Below are 13,020 nucleotides of genomic sequence, written 5' to 3' on the forward strand. Positions count from 1 at the left end.
ATGCAGAATTCCATGTGTCTGCTTTGTGTCTGTTTTCAGATTCACCAATGTTTGCTGATGATTATATATACTTAACTTCATTGTGTATATACTTTAAATTCATTGTGCAAAGGCTCTTTTGCTCAGCTGACCCCTTGCTGTGTTCATAGGAAGTAAGATACAGTTGTCATGAAATACAGGTTAGCAAAACCTGCTACTCTGCAGGGAGAGATGTGCGTCATGCAATGCAAATTCAATATAAGCATTATTATTATTATTATTATTATTATTATTATTATTATTACCAAATATCTCATAGCTGTTTATGAAGAAGCCAGTATGATCAGCATGCTAGGGTCTCCAGAGCAACTTCATTGCCACTGGCATTGTCAGAAAGAACAAGACCCTGAAAAAGAGCTTTCAGTTCTGCTTTGGAACTAACTAAATGCAATGGGCCTTATAAAATTGTACGACTAAAAGAAAGATAATCCTGTGACTGCCATGCAAAGGAAGTCAAAGCCCAACACCCAAAGAGTTTTGTTTTAACAAGGCACCGATTAAGAGCCTTTGATCACCAGATCTGAATGTTCATGAAAGAGATTGTGAAATAAGTAGACTGAAGAACACAGCTGTAAATGGTTTTGTGATTTAGATAAATTTGTTTAAAAATTGTAAGTAAAAATTGAGCTCAATGGAAAATGATTGCTAGTCAGTCTAGAGGTGTCATGATGAGAAAATATACTGTTCTGGGAAGACCTAGAAAAGAAATATATGCAATCTTTAGTCTGGAAATAGAAGGAAAGATCCTACTTATGTTAACAGCTGCAAAACTGTTCTTCAGGAAGCAGGATGAAGCACAAATTAAGCAAGAGAGAAATAAACACATGGACATTGTGCAAAATAAATGGGATTTCATTCTGAAAACATAGTTCTGGGAACAGTAGAAATAATGATACCCATTTCCACTATGGCTTTGTGTCTTGTGGTTGAATTCACATCTGCACTGCACACACAAATCAGCATATCTAGAACAACCTTTACCGGCCAATTTACTACTTCCTGTGGCTATTGGCTCCCATTTACTAGTCTTTCTATAGTAAGTAGTCAAACCGTTAGAAAGAAATGGAGAACAGGGAAATGATTTTGTTAAGAGTCTTCCAGAACACCCACAAGGACTGTAGGATCCTTGTCAGGATGGAGAGGAAGAAAGTCTGCACAAGCCATATTCCCTAAACATACAATCCGAGTCTATTGTGAGTCCAGTTATAATAACAGGATGGGTAGCACACTGGGGGCCAGCACTGCTTGCACTGACTTTTTGCTTTGCAAGAGAATGACCTTCTAGTTAAATTACACTTGACTATGTATTGCAATATAAACATGTAACAATGGATGACTCAAAGCCAGTAGGAATTACCAGTATTGCACTCGGCCCCGTATGGCCAGTGGTGCCCTGAGAACAACTGCCATTATTTTGGCAAAATCATGAGTAGTTATCTAGTGCTCAATTCACTGTTTTCTTCCCATGTACAGCTGGTAATTCCAATGCAGGGTGCAAGGAAAAGCAATTTAGATTCCTGCAAAATGAGAATGATGATATCTTCCATACAATTAACAGTAGTGTAATGTCTACATGTGAAACAAGTCATCATAAATTGAGCTGCAAATTTCCAATACTGAGCTGGTCTGAAGTAGTGCATTGACTTCAGCGGTGTTACCTTTCCATTTACAGCAGCAAAGAACCTGTACAATGGTCTTTGTTTAAAAAAGTAGATTCTTCTTGATGTATATGGCAAAGTTACTATATTCTGTTCTGTTCTGTGCTGTGCTATTCTGTTCTATTTTATTCTATTCTATTCTATTCTATTCTATTCTATTCTATTCTATTCTATTCTATTCCATCCTATCCTATCCTTGGTAATTGTTTGTGTAATATATAGTAAACCTTATTATTTCTTTGAAAGTCTTTGCTTTCATTGGTATTACGAAGAATTCATAATTGCTTCACTGAACTGCCATCATACTGTCATGACAATAACATGACTGCCATTGATTACTGACATTTTATGCATAGTCTTACTCTCACTCTTCTGTACAATCCAGGTTTCTTTTCTGTTGATTTAAACTAAGCCAATTGCAGAACTGACATGGTCTTCAAAGACAGCTCCATCAGTCTCCAACTATAACAGAAATAACATCTTTAAATTAGACTGAAGTTTTGCTTTCAAAATGGCTTTTACAGTGAAGGCATCTTCCTCTCTGTACTGCACTGCTTGCATGTTTATGACAACCTGACTGTGATTGCAGCTGAGAAATAATTTAGGTTTAAAAGCTATTAGTCCCAGATGTACAATTGAATTCTAGTCTTCATTACAGAAAACACGGCAGACTGAAGAAAAGCAGACAAGGTCGGAGCTGTCCAAGGAGCAGTGAGAGCAAAAGGTGATTATCCTGGCAAAAGCCCACAGGTACCTTGCCTTGTTGGGCTGTCTTTGACTGGGGAAAAGCTACATCTTTAAGGAATGCTGCTGTTCTTTTAGAGGTATTGTGTGGAGGCAAATGCCAGGGAGATTTATGTGGTTTATTCTCTGACCTGTGATAATGCATCATTAGAGCCCTTCGTGTTTTCCACCTTTGTGAACAAAGACTCATAACGGGAACGATTATGAAAAAAAGAGAAGCTGCAGCAGTGGCAGCAGGGGAAGCATGGCTTAAGCACGCAAAACTTCACCCAGAAGTTGAACAGAGATATCTTTTTTGCATTGTACCTTCACTTCACTTTATTCTAAGGACTCCATCCCTCCCTGCTTATCTGTCCGAAGCTCAGGCTCTGACAGAATTAGAACATAACACAAAGCCAAAACACGCCCCCCCCGCCCCCACAGTTATCCTCCTTGCTTAACCCATCACTTTCTTGGTGAACATTATAATAAATTTAGAGGCATAAGAAACTTATAGGGAGAGCCGAGGTCACTCATGATCCCTGGCGAGAGCTCTATTGGGTCCTCTGAAGTGAAATGATAACGGCGAAAACTATTTCATGGCCCTGCGTACCTTTGCTTTTATCCTGACCCCAGGCAATCTTTTTATTTAGCTGGCTGAAATGCAGGGCTGCTGCTCTAGCTGACTGACTGGGGAATAAGTTTATATCTATTTAACCAAACCAGACTAGCATCCCCTCTTCTCTGGCCATGGATGGATATGGATTCAAGCAGTTGTAATGCTTTTTTGAGAACATTACCGAGACATTTTAATCACGCTTACTGCACTGGTATATTAGTACCCAAATGCAATGACCTTCTTTTTGCCGTGGACATGAACATGCCAGAAAACAAAACTGTACTATTCTTTGTCTTGATCCAATAAATTAGGATTAAATAAACAAGAGAGACAAGTGCGATGTACTTTGAAAATCTGAGTGCACCTGTTTTGTAGTGGAAAATTGGATGTTCTTTTTTTTCTCCCATAAAAACGTTCCTGCCTGTGTTTGCCTCTTAGGGGATGACACTATAACCAGAATTTACGCGTGGCTTCCTACATATTTTGCACTTGGAGATTATTAAGAAACAAAACAACGAAGAAAAATTTGTATGTGTTAGGAGGTATTAGTATAAATTAGTCTAACTGTCTGTCTCCTCCACTGCACTGAGGTCTGATTCAACAAATGTGTGTGAGAAAGTGCATTGTGGGGAGGCAGAAGCATGGAGGAAAGAGATACCTGAAAGGCTTGTAACCACATTTAAAAAGCAACCATTATCCTGAAGTGCTGGGATGAAATGCTCCATTCCTTTGCAGTGCTGTTTTGGCACTTTTATTGAGGTAAAGTCAGCATCAGATACTTCCACATCAAGATACCTGTGATCTGTACCCACTTTGTATTAGTCTATGGGTATACAGAGAAAGAAAGGGCGGCTTGATCCTGAAATGGAATATCAAGTCCCTCAAGCCAAGAATGTTTCAGAGTACTCAGCCCAGGGTTTTCTCAGTTTTACTTCCTGTGCTTACAGAATGAGATCTGTTTTACACTGTGGTGGAGGTTATGGCAGCATGTATCAAGAGATATAAAAGTGAGCATGCCCCTAGGCAGCTCTGCCTTCTTCCATGTCTTGGAAATGGTCAGAGCAGCATCTTCCAGCTTCATGGAGAGGTGCAAGTGGATCTGTTGTCCTTCTTTGCAGGGAAAAGGTGGTGAGTTGGATATATTTTCTCACATTCCCCATGTAAGTAGCTGGTCTACCATCAGCAGTTACCATACTACAAATTGAGAATCTCTGTCTTTATTATCTAACATGTCAACATCCAGACAGGAGGAGCAACGCGATGCTTACATTCCATATTGAGTGGAGTCTATTTCCATATGTGCAAGAAACCAGTTAGTGTCAGAGGCAGTGGCATGTTCTGCACATGTTCACAATCAGATTTCAAATAGGGACCGCTGTGATCCAAAAAGAAATAGCTTTGCATGGTAAGCAGACAAGGAAGCCTCCATCTCATTGAGCTTTTAGAGTGTTTGCTAGGCTGATCTCACCTGTTGGTTACTCTTTGCATGCTTCTGATGGTATGGAAAATAAATAATTCAAAACAAACAAACAAGAAAAACAACCAAGCAACATAAAAAGGTGGCTGTTTGATTTCGGTGAGGCATAACAGATGTTTTGCTTAAGCACAGTTGTATAATACTTGCATAAAAAAATAAATGTTTTATTTCTCTTGTGTCCTGAAAGGCATGTAGTAAAAATAATTTTATCACTACCAGGTGTCTTCCTCAGGTGGTCAGGTAAAAAGTGAAAATATTTTTATAATGGTTATAAACCATTTTACAATATCTTAATCACTCATGGTTAAAACTGAGATAGTACAGAAGTTTTTGATGCACAAGACCAATGCAAGGCAAAAAAGATTGTATTTCGTACAGTTTTTTTCTATGTATTAAATTCTATAAAAGCAGCTGTGCAGGTAGAAAGCTGTAGTTGCCTCCAAAAGTATATATTTTTATAAGATTCCTTTTATGAAATGGCAACTGTAACTCCAGCACTTCACTCATTACATCCTTGACTCGGCTAAGTGCTTAAGCATCAGACTAAGTTTAAGTCCCACTGAGATATAACTTGTTTGTGTAGAGTTAGTCATAGTTAAATCTGTGGTTCAATCGAGGTCCACTCCAGTGAAACCTCTGATACTTCTGGCATGTGGTGTCTACTTATGCTCTGCCAATGCAGTGAGGTGCTCCTGTGGAGAAGGTGCCACTGGTCACGGAGGTTTTAGGCATCTTGTCATGTACAATATTTAATAATATTACATGCTGTGGCACTAGTATTCCAGGGCTGTGTGAAACTAGTGCTCCCATTGCTTTTTATCTGCCACTGATGGACCTGCCTTGCAGGTAGCAATGATGGAAAATATCCTAGCAGGGATGCTAGCCAAGGATGCAGAATTATTGGGAACGCAGATGCTTTTCAATAAGCTGAAGAACCTGCTGTCCTGTGTTGCCAGACAAGGTTCAAGATCATTCAAGCCTTAGATGAACCTTCCTAAAGTGTTAAGTGATTTAGAGTCCATTCCCATTTCTGTTGAGGACTTTGCAATTCCAAAAACTTTGATAGATGGTCATTTCTCTTCTCTCCCAAAATGTCTACCTTCAGACAGTAAGCAGTTTCAGCAGAGGATGGCAAATAAATATGAAATACTGCATTTCACTAGAAATTAAATACTTAGTAATCTCTGGTGTCCTTGAACTTCACAGTTAGTAAGAATGATAATAATAATTAATTACTATTATTTTTAATAATTATTCATAAAGAGGGCTTATTAATAAAGAATATAAAAGTGCTGTCTTAAACTGCATTTCAGCTGTATACCTAGCAGCCCCCTGCAGGTGCAACATTCTCTTTCATTTTATAAATGTGAAAACCAAAGTGAGATTGCAGCCTGGCGATAACATTTACTGATATGTTTCTAAATAGAATTACATTGCAGCAATGAAACCAAAGAAAGTAACTTATGACCAGATCTCTTATTGTAGGACATTGTAGGAAAAAAAAAAGTAAGAGATTTGCTCAAAAACAGAAGTGGAAGAGATGTCTGTCCTGAGTTTTACACTCAGTAGGTGCACCCTCTTGTAGCAATGCCTTAATTCTCTGTAAGTATTGCTGTGGTGCAAACAGCCAGGGTTGTGTGGCTCACCTGCTCTTGTTCCTAGCAAAGCACTTGGATGACAGGGGCTTCTATGAAAAATCTATTTGTACTTTCATTCCACTCCCTGTTTTTGATCACTATTTCTTTAAATATGAAGGGGAACTAAGCATTCTTTGGGCACACGTTGTTTTTTTTTTCCTCATTTAACCTTCTTTTATTGATGCATCACTTCTTTATGCTGCCAGAAACAAAATAATACACGAAAAAAATGCAAGCACCATAGTGTGCTAGTGATATAGGTGATAGGTGAGAAGGAGAAATGAAGCTTTTCAATCGATAGCTTCAGTGGTATGCAACTGTTTCAGGAAGAAGTTTCATGAAATATGTGGGAAAAGTATGTGGAACATTACCTGGAGAAGTAAATTTGAAGGTCACTAAGTCAAAGGAATTGAATATATTATTTCTGAGGAGAGAGGGAGCAGATGGAGACAAGGCAGAGGACAGCAGATCAATGAGAACAGTGATCATTATGTGGGGAGGACAAAAGAGATATAGATGCAGGAGGGCTTGCATCACATGCTAATAATCAGTTGCTGTGTTTGTAGTTGTCAAACTAAAAATATTGCTACTGTATAGGGGTGGATGCTCAGGGTATCCTCTACTGATGAAGAATTATAACCCTCTAGGTAAGGCAGCTTTAACATGTACACTTGTCTCAAACGACTCACCATTCAAGCAACATCAAGCCCTAACCACACATCACTGCCAAACTGACCCTGATCCCTCTCACTTCACCATCGACAGCCCCCCCAAAAGAACATACCTTCTCTCTTCAGGGCAACTCACTTGCACAAGGTTTGGTATGGTCTCACTGGAAATATCAAGCAATGTAACAACAGTAAGAAAAGGGGATTAATTCTAGGAGATCTTACAGAGCCATGAGACCGTGAACCTGTTCAGCACAAAGGAGCGAGGTCTGCTTTTCAGGTAGCATAAGTCACCTTCCTCCATTCTGCTTCACATTTCTTTGTATTGCTGTGAGAGCTCCCTAAAACTGAAGTACGCTCACTCAGAAATGACTGACTTACTCAGCGTCTGATGAGCAGCAGAATCAGAGACAGATCCATTTCTCTGCCCTGATCAACACACACCACTGCCATCTGACTGTCCATTACAGTAGCAATACAAAATTATTGCTTTTGTATTACAGAGCATCAGCTCTAAGCGGGTCATGCTCAAGGGTCCTGTATACCTGACTGGCCCTTTTAGTAACAACAGGAGGTGTGGTACATAGTGTCAGGAGTAAATTACACTCACCCCTTAGAATTACACTTGTTGGTCCTGTAGATATTGCATGCATGGATGAACCCTCGTGCTCTTCCAAATCCTGGTGCTGATGTGTCCATACTTCAGAGCTTTTCAATGTGAAAACAACTTGGAAAAAGAGGAAAGGATCTTTACCCAGTTACTTCATTAAGTAACAGTGAAGTGTAGCAAGTGTTTAAAAAAAATTGTGATTAGGTTGCAAAATATCCTCCCATCCTCTTAAGTCATAACTATCTACTTCTCATGCACAGAGGTCAAATGAGTTTTCTAACGTCGTACACTGGGATGATAGTGGATCCAGGAATCTGCATTCACTGCTCCAATGAAAGCAAAACTTCCTCCTTGTGCAGTGCTGGAAAGCCTTGCAAAAGAAGAATATATATTTAAACTCCTGTAAATGATGTGAAATCCACCTCATTGTTCACACACTTCTAGAATTAAAAAATCATATCTATGTAGTCAGAGTTTAGAAAATAATGCGCCAAGAATTCCTCGTGTAAATCTTGACATTAAGCCAATCTTACCCTTGTCTTGCCACTTGAATCATTTATTTAAGCGGTGATAATAAAAGGTGTCAGCAATTCAGTTGTAAGCTCTTGAAGATTTCTGTGCGCATTGACCTTTAAGTGTTTGCATCTTGACAGGTGAGCCGTTCTTAACGTCTCCTATGAGATATGGTGGGGGCAAGGGGTCAGGCACGCTAATGATAAAATTACCATTTACCTTTTACCTCACCAGCCTCAGTGCCTGACATTATAAATGTAGGTAACCTTTCACCTGAAGGCTCTCTTTCTTCTGCACTGCTAGAGATTATGGAGAAATGAATGTGCTTGCAGCTGCAGAAGAGGCATCAGTCATGAAAAAAAAGGTGCTTTCCGTGATCCTTTCCCTTTAATTTTCATTTTTGTTATTTTAAACCAAAATCATATTTTTAGAAAAAGTATGAAGAGCTCTACCCTGTTTTATTTTAACAAAGAGGTGGTTATCTGGCCATTTCTGTTCTAGCATGCTATTTCTATCCGAGACTATTCTGTTCTTTCTTATTAAGATGAAAGCACTATTTGTTAATTGATTAATGCAGCTGATATGGCAGCAGTCAATAAGGTTTCTTTCAGGGATAAGTGGTCACATTAATGAGACTGTATTGATGATCTTCATTATTTGCCATAGCCCAAGAGAGTCAACTTGTTCACATTTGCATCCTGATGCAAGTTCTCCTGAGCTTTAGTAATTTTCAGACTTGAGTCAAGATCCCTCCTCCAAAGGCAATGCCATTTGGTCAGTGGCAATGGGTACACAATAAGAGCTTTGAAGGTATCAATATGAGTCTGAAGACTATCGAAGGATTGCTGACCTCCCACCCACTTATGATGTGCCTGATTGCTCAGAAGTAAACACTTACACTATCTGATATACTATGAAGCTCAAAGAACAGGAGTGGGGAGTATTTACTTTTCCATGTTAAAACATTTAAGATTTCTAAAAGCCATGCATATTGTGGATAGGACAACTATCATGCCTAGGAGAAATGTTAAAGACAGTGCTAGGTGCAGAGCCTGTATCTGTCTGATTCATGAGCTGGTGATTCATATCCTGATTTGAAATATATATTCTTCTTGCCAGAGTTAAAGCATATGAGGGTGGAAAACATACGAAGAAACAGACACAGAAAATGAGATTCAGTTCATTTCACTGATCAAGAGCCAAATGATCACAAGCTTTAGTAGAATTACCTCCCAAGAAGAACAGCCGCTTTCTGATAAATGCAGTCATGCAACTGCTAGGGCATAAATTGTGCAAATTGAAGACTATAGTTCAAATATAAATCTTTCTATTCAGTTTAGTGAAATTTCGTATTGTGTGAACATTCATATCTATGAATCTTCAGGCACAAATCTTGTTGCATTTTATTCATGTAAAAACATTTTGCAAAAGTTTCATTCAAAGGATATTGACCTTAATGAAATTGTACTCTGAGAAGTCTGTAAAATTATTTCATCTTCATATTGGAAAACCTGAATAGACCTATTTCTAGTTTTATCTGTTCATATACAGATAAAGAGTATGCACACAGACTTCAAGCATCTAATAAATGAAAGGCAAAACTTCATTACCATATTAAGCTGGCAGAGTAACGAAAAGGCTCGGTTTGTACCCTATTGAAAGGACAGCCAGGTTACAATGCTGAAAAAAACCCCAACCCAGAAGACATATTTTCCTCTCAAGAAAAGCGTATAGCTCTCCTCTCACATAAACCTGCACTGCTTCTACTATCAGGGAGTTCATGAAGTAGTGAAGCAGGACAGAAAGCACAGGAAAAGCCTTCCTCTGGGAAGCTTGTGCTCAAATCAAACGTGTTGAAAGGACACAGGCAGGGATGTCATCCAGGCTGGATAACCTGGCAGAGTCATTTCCAGGCTTATCAGATCATGTTCCACTTGTCTGAATACTCTTGTTTTACTTCTGTGCATCAACACAAACTCAGCCCCCAGCACCAAAACCAGATTCATTTCCACAGCACAAAGGGCTTAACTGTGCTTTTCAGCAGGTTTCCTCCTACCCCTCTGCCCATCTTTCTCCTGGAATGGATTGCTGCTCCTACATTCAAATTCTGCATTTACTGTGATGTAACTATTTTCTAGTTACGGCTCAGACCATGGAGGCACATACAGTCTCATACAGGTATGTAATAACTTTCAGAACAGTATGAGAGGCTGCAGAGACACCACAGATGTAATATAAGTTGCTGCCAACATTTACAAATGGATTTTACAAATGGATCGGACATATTCCGATCCACTGATCCATTTTTCTGGGACTGGGACTAATATTCCATGCTTCTGCAAAATTTCAAGCACACAGTATCAGCTCTGTTGAGGAGAAAAAAGAATCTTGCCAGTGAAATATTTCTTTCCCCTCCTCCAGACTGCAGCAGGTTGAAGGATTAGTACAGGCCAGGCTCATTCAGTTCAGCAATAAGTTTCTGATTCTGAGTTAGGAAACAGGAGTACTCTGACCACTTAAAGGGCAGATTCCTACATTGACAGAGCACACACATTTAGCCCTCACAAGTCCTGCAGTGTTTCTCAGCATGGACTAACACGATCCTTGCAATATCATGCCAGTAAAATCCCCCAAATGCTGGATTATGCTCTGTCTCATCCCCTTTGTGTTCATTGAATATATATGATGCTAGTCGGCTTGAAGGAATCTTTCTTTTGATTTCCCAAGGGATATCCACCGAAGGTTTGATCCTGCAATACAATGAATATGCTGAACATTTAAGGAAGCCAGAGGAATTTGAGAGCGTAAAACTATCTTCTGGCTAAAGACATGAAGAGGAGATGTGTTGCACCAGCTATGTCTTGTGCAATGTCATGCAAAATATTTCCAGGATGGGCTAGAGAAAACAGTGGTACTTCAACAAAAGAAAAAAAAAAAGAGAAAAAAAAATCTAGTAAGAAACACACTTCCTGGAGATCTGGAGGGAACTCTTACCAGATACACCACATTCCTGAATCTGCAAGAAGGATCTGGTTTCATGGCCAGGACTCAGTCAGATCAGAAGACCTCCTATGTTATCACTAGCTGCACAGCTCACACCTATTAAGTCCAACAGGAAACATATTTTGCAGATCGACTAGAAAACTAAGATAATAGGACACATTTAAAATACAGATGTATCCACTTGAGAGTATGTTTATTGATTCTTGAAGCTTTCAAAACAACATTAATCATGCAAAAAGGCAAAACTGTGACATGCAGTTCAGGAATGGAAGAGAAGGGAACTGGCTTTTTCACAGAAAGCTTTGTGTCAACACATTTCTGAAAATTAATCAATAGTTAAATAACTCTAGTGATGGATTGAACATTCCAGCAGGGACTAGAGGATGTAATACATTTTTTTTACAGATTATGGAAAATATAGTTTGCTAATATAAAGAGTAAGTGGATGTCTTTTTATATTTAAAAAAGGCATTCTGTTTTTCCAGTAAAAATAAAAATAAAAAGGGTAGCAGTGCTGATGGGAAAACTTATAATTTAGCAACACTTTGAAATATATTCAGTTTGGAAAAAAAAATTAAAGTAGTTTGTCCCCGGTATTCAAAGCTTGCTCTGTTCTGTGGTAAGACTGGAACTGGCTTCAGAGAAGGACTTCAGTGGGCTCTAGATCTAGCCCTTATATGTGAAGCTACTCCGTGACCTTTACCTCTTGCTATGCTTTATACACCACCAAGAACATGGAAATTGCTTACAAATCAATGAATAGATTTTATTTTTTATAAGTATCTGTAGCAGGAGGGATTTGTTTGAATGAAAAAGGCATGTTTCTTGTGTTCGCTTTCCAGATTCCTCATAATGGGTAAGACTTAATCAGGGGATGGGTTAAATTTCTTACTTGTGGCATGGTATGCCATATAAATGTATCCCAAATGCAAAATAACTGAATGTGTGTATGTGTGTGTATACACACATACGTATATGTAAGTATGTACGCAGGTATAAATGTACATATATATAAGCCTGTGGAAGTGCATATCCTTAGCAGCAACACAAAGAATCAATGCATATTACATTTAAATCCAGTATGTATTTTCCAAGTTAAGATCAAGACCTGGGAAACAAAGTCTGTGTGCAGGGCTGGCAATCCTCTGGGGCAAAACCAGGAGAGTTGATACTTAAGATGTTCATTCACTGCTTCTTCCTGTTCTGGAAATGCTGAATGGGAAAGTCAGGTGCAGCATTGCCAAAGCTCTGCCCCGAGAGCACTCCCGCCTGTCAAGGAATGCGATGGGAAAGCCATTCGACTCTCATGCAGACCCTACACCTCCAGCCAGCCTTTCTGCAACTGCTGGGAGAAAGATGTGGAGATCCTGGGATGGCCGTGATATCTGTGGGCAGAATCCTTTTTACTAGCTGCATGAAAAAATCTTCTTCTGATGGGAAAACCTGGAGAACAGCTGAAATCCCAGAGGTTTTACATCTCCATGGTTATCTTCTCATATGTTTCCACTGAAGAATGTAGCGGGGACCAGTGCTATCTGTGAGGACATAATGCTGCTCCCTCTTATTAGACATTTTCATTTCTTCCAGCCTCCTTTCCCATACCTTATTAGATTTATTACTGTGTGTTTATAGTACTGCAGTTGTACTTTGATGATTTTAAGATGGCTGAGACTGGAAGGGAATGGGATGACATTTCTAGTACAATTTGTTCTGCATAAAATCTGTTCCCTTTAATACCCAAGACCATTCTCTACTTGTGTATCTACTGGACCAAATTGGCTCGTGCCAACAGGCATGCTCTGCTGATTGCTCATGAAACTTTGCTGGTTGACACCAGCTAAGAATTTGGCTCCACAATTTGAGGGAGGGAGAGCAAGAGATAAAAGAAGCGTAACATTAAGTGTCAGACTGTATTTCCAGTTACATCAGACCAAGTCTAGAGGAAGTTCATTTAAAGCAAGGATTTTTAAAAATATTTTCTTTGGTGTAATAGAAAAGAGTTTGTCCCTGAGCATTTATGCCTTTCAAAAATCTCAGTCAGGCAGAAAACACTTTTTAGTCAGTCTCTGAGAT

The sequence above is a fragment of the Ciconia boyciana genome, chromosome 2, assembly GCF_034638445.1.
Source record: "Ciconia boyciana chromosome 2, ASM3463844v1, whole genome shotgun sequence".
Lineage (NCBI taxonomy): Eukaryota > Metazoa > Chordata > Aves > Ciconiiformes > Ciconiidae > Ciconia > Ciconia boyciana.